We start from the raw sequence: 4,746 nt of genomic DNA, 5'->3' as shown, positions 1-4,746 counted from the left end.
CTTCAGGAAGTCCAATATCCTCCACAAGAGTTCTGCCCAGTTCCCCAGTTCCATACAGCTTACATTCTCCTTTCTTGTCCCTACCCTTCCTCTCCCACCGTGGGTGAAGAGACAGGGGACAGAGCAATAGGTATGTAGTTAGATTATTCCCCTTACCAAAGGAGTCACATGTACAGTGGGGGGTCAGAGGACTCTCATTGTGGTGGGGAAAGAATGGCTCCTTTTCTCCTCACTCTGTTTATATAGGAAGTTTCAAATTTTGGATTTGTTGTTGTTGTTTGGTGGGGTTTTTGTTTGTTTTTGTATTGGCGATTTTAGTTGTTGGTGGTTGGATTTTGTTGTTGTTTTTATCTGTTTCTTTGCCACACTAGTGATACCGCCGTTTACCGGTGCCGAGTTCTGCTCCTTCTAATGTTGAAGATTGAACACTAGAGAAGCACGCCAAGGCAAGCATATTAAGCAGGTTTTATTTAAAGGTAATAATACAGACTTCTCCCGGCAGGAAGAAGGGGGCCATGGCTGATGTTCTAAAGTCCCAAGAAGTGAGCGCACCCTACATCTTTTATAGGTTAAGGTCTCTTTTGTTCTCCAGTTCTCTCCCCCCTTATCTCTCCTTCCTGCCTACGTGACTAGGCCTGGTTTTGCATTAAGTGAGAAACCATGGGCAAGGGGAGGGCCAAGGTGATTCAGGCAGGTAAGGGCCCAGGGGGCATTAATTAGCAGCTCCTTGTTTGCAGTCCTTGATAAAGGCAGGTAAATTTGGTAATCAATGGGCTCTGGAGATCCTTGACATTCCATTCTTCCAGGGGCAGTCTCCAACTTCCACAGGCAGATGACTTTATGGCCTCCATTTCCTCTATTTCTACACTAACTACCTGTTCCCAATTCTGGCTTCACTAGGAGCCAAACTCAGGGCCTTGCACGTACTAGGCAAGTGCTCTACCAGTGAGCTACAACCCCAACCCAAAGTCTGGGCTTTCTAAGCTTCTAGGGAGGAATGAGGCCAGAGTGGAAATTTCTAAAGAGGTATGAACTTGACCAGTCACCATGGCAACAGGGGGATGACTGGTGGGTTATTCCTGCAACCTCCTTCCCAGGAGGGAAGTCATGAAATTCCCAAGGCTGAAGGAAACAGAATGGACAATATTTTTTTTTCAAATTTTATGAAGTTTTGCTCTCCAGGAAGGCAGTGCCTTCTTATAACATGTAAGACAAGTCTTAAGTGTTTAGAAATTTACTATTTTGAAATATAGTTTCAAAAACTACTATTTATAAATGCAGTGGGTGACTTGACTGTTTTTACCATAGTTAACACAGTGGTCCTCACACTTATTCTGGCAGAGCACCCAGAAATGCAGGTGCTCATGAAACAACAGAAAATTTTGACTTACTTCAAGTAAATATATAACTTAGAACTAAAGCAGATACCTTTCACTATTAGATTTTCTTAAAAGCAATTTTAGTTGCAGATGGACACAATAACTTTATTTGCTTTATTTATCTTTATGTGGTGCTGGGGATGAAACCCAAGTGCCTCACACGTGTTAGGCAATCACTGTACCACTGAGTCACAACCCTAGCCCCTCACTATTAGATTTTAATACAAGCAACTGGCATTAGGTAGCAAAGATTTAGTGAAGTTAAAATTGGGAATATTATATTAATTAGCTTGATTTGTTATAACTTCAAATGGTAAAAGTTCATTATGTAACTGGAGGGAAAAAGTAGGCCCAACAGTCAGGACATAGTGGCTCTAGAAGTGCTTAGTTTGATACCCCGATTTTCAGCTACATAAGTAAATCATGCACATAGGTTACTCCATGGCGCAGAATCATCTATTCATCTGTCTATTAAAAAGTGCGGGGGGTGGTGTTTTCCGCAGAGCCGGCAAGGGTCGGAAGGGGAGCAGAAGCAGCGGGCTTTCCGCAAGTTGACCTTTGGCACTGTGGACCTCGACCAGCTGCTGGACGCGTGCGAGGAGCGGCTGAGGCAGCTGCACAGCCCACGCCAGCGGCAGCGGAGGAGCGGCGGACTGCGTTGGAATGAGGCACCCTCCATGGAGAAACCAGAGGTTGTGCAGACACACCGGCGGGACAAAATCATTTTGCCCGAGAGGGTAGGCAGCATGGTTGGTGTCTACAATGGCAAGACCTTCAACCAGGTGGAGATCAAGCCTGAGATGATCACACTACCTGGGTGAGTTCTCTACCACCTACAAGCCTGTGAAACACGGCTGGCCTGCCATTGTGGTCACTCACTTGTCACCCCCCCCCCCCATCTCCCTCAAGAAGCCTGTCCAGACAATAAAGGCCTACACAACAACAACAACAACAAAAGTGGAACTTGAGTTGGAAGAGGCGAGTCCGGTCTCAAAATGGAGGTAAAACCGCTGCTCGGTCACCCCAGCCCAACTCCCGCCACCCTGGCCGCGGGTGGGAGCGGGGGCGGGGCATGATCCAAAGGAACCAGAGCAATTGAGGAAGCTGTTTATTGGTGGTCTGAGCTTTGAAACTACAGATGATAGTTTAAGAGAACATTTTGAGAAATGGGGCACACTCACCGATTGTGTGGTAATGAGAGACCCTCAAACAAAATGTTCCAGGGGCTTTGGGTTTGTGACTTACTCTTGTGTTGAGGAGGTGGATGCAGCAATATGTGCTCGGCCACACAGGGTTGATGGGCATGCGCTGGGACCAAAGAGAGCTGTTTCTAGAGAGGATTCTGTAAAGCCCTGTGCCCATCTAACAGTGAAGAAAATTTTTGTTGGTGGTATTAAAGAAAAATACAGAAGAATATAATTTGAGACATTACTTTGAAAAGTATGTTAAGATTGAAACCATAGAAGTTATGGAAGACAGGCAGAGTGGGAAAAAGATTATTTGCTTTTGAAACTTTTGATGATCATGATACAGTTGACAAAATTGTTGTTCATAAATACCATACTATTAATGGGCATAACTGTGAAGTGAAAAAGGCCCTTTCTAAACAAGAGATGCAGTCTGCTGGATCACAAAGAGGTCGTGGAGGTGGATCTGGCAACTTTATGTGTCACGGAGGAAACTTTGGAGGTGGTGGAGGTAACTTTGACAGTGGTGGAAACTTTGGTGGAAGAGGAGGCTATGGTGGAGGTGGTGGCAGCAGAGGTAGTTATGGAGGAGGTGATGGTGGATATAATGGATGGAGGCAACTATGGCAGTGGTCCTGGTTATAATAGTAGAGGAGGCTATGGTGGTGGTGGACCAGGATATGGAAACCAAGGTGGTGGATATGGTGGTGGTGGAGGAGGATATGATGGTTACAATGAAGGAGGAAATTTTGGTGGTGGTAACTAAGGTGGTGGTGGGAACTATAATGATTTTGGAAATTACAGTGGACAACAGCAATCAAATTATGAACCCATGAATGGCGGCAGTTTTGGTGGAAGAAGGTCTGGCAGTCCCTATGGTGGTGATTATAGATCTGGTGGTGGAAGTGGTGGATATGATAGCAAAAGGTTCTAAAAACAGCAGAAAAAGTCTACAGTTCTTAGCAGGAGAAAGAGTGACGAGTTGTCGGGAAAGCTGCAGGTTACTTTGAGACAGCCGTCCCAAATGCATTAGAGGAACTGTAAAAATCTGCGACAGAAGGAACAATGATCCAAAGTCAGAAAAGTTACTGCAGCTTAAACAGGAAACCCTTCTTGTTCAGGGCTGTCATAGTACAGTTTGCAAAAAGTGCAGCTATTGATTAATGCAATGTAGTGTCAATTAGATGTACATTCCTGAAGTCTTTTATCTGTTGTAGCTTTTTCTTTTTCTTTTTCTTTTTCTTTTCATTACATCACGTATATTGCCCTGTAAATTGTGGTAGTGGTACCAGGTATAAAACATTAGGGAATTTTTAGCTTTTCAAAAAAAACCAAAAAAGTACCAACAATTTACCATGCACAGTCACACTGCTGGCCTGGGGATTACACTGCCAGCACTGTGAATAGATTACAGAGCTCTGATCTTGAGAAGTCTACAGTCTAAGACCAAAGAGGGACACTCCAACAATGTGTGGCAGAGTTTACAATATAAGCAAGGGGGCCAGGAAGAGGAAGGCATCTAACACAATCTAACAGTGGAAGGAAGGCAGGGTACAGAAAAAGCTTCTAGCAGAAGATAATAACAAAGCAGATACAGAATTCTGTGTATTTTGATTGGTCCATTCTGGGGGAATGGCTAAGTGGGATGATTATAGGAAGATTCTGTATATCTTGTTGTCCTGTAATGAATGAACTAGATGAAATGAATAAATCTGTATATGAAGGTAAATATCAAAAACATAGTACTGAACTAAAAATTAAAGTTACAGAATTATATGTATTCTGTGGTGCCATTTAAGTAAATTTAGAAATATACAGTAGCACTCATTTAGGGGTACATACTTAGATAGTAGAAGTTTGAAAACATACTAGAAGTTAGACACATCCCAAAATCATGGGCATACTTGAATCTGGAGGGGGAAATAGGACCAGGTACAAAAAGCATCCAGCTACATCAGTACTATTTTAGTTTTAAAATATATATATATATATATATAAACAAAGGAAATATTATAAAATGTTTGATATTCAAGCCACCAAAAGATATATAATAATCTACTTAAATGTGTTTTGGGAAATTATAGGGCAAACCTCTATTGATGAAAATACACATCATCACACCTCATAAGGTTAACTGAACAAACTACAGTCAACTAAAACAATGATGATGAAGCAAAACT

General features: G+C 42.8%; 1 pseudogene across 1 annotated transcript; it reads left to right on the top strand.

Annotated features, from left to right (window-relative positions):
- The first annotated feature begins 2,456 nt into the window (after window positions 1-2,456).
- Window positions 2,457-3,500, top strand: LOC306645409 (heterogeneous nuclear ribonucleoprotein A3-like; annotated as a pseudogene). Its single transcript has one exon. The product of its transcript is annotated as a heterogeneous nuclear ribonucleoprotein A3-like (transcript).
- The last annotated feature ends 1,246 nt before the right edge of the window (window positions 3,501-4,746 follow it).

Source organism: Sciurus vulgaris (assembly GCF_902686455.1).
Source record: "Sciurus vulgaris genome assembly, chromosome: 15".
NCBI lineage: Eukaryota > Metazoa > Chordata > Mammalia > Rodentia > Sciuridae > Sciurus > Sciurus vulgaris.
This window is presented reverse-complemented; position numbering and strand designations above follow the sequence as displayed.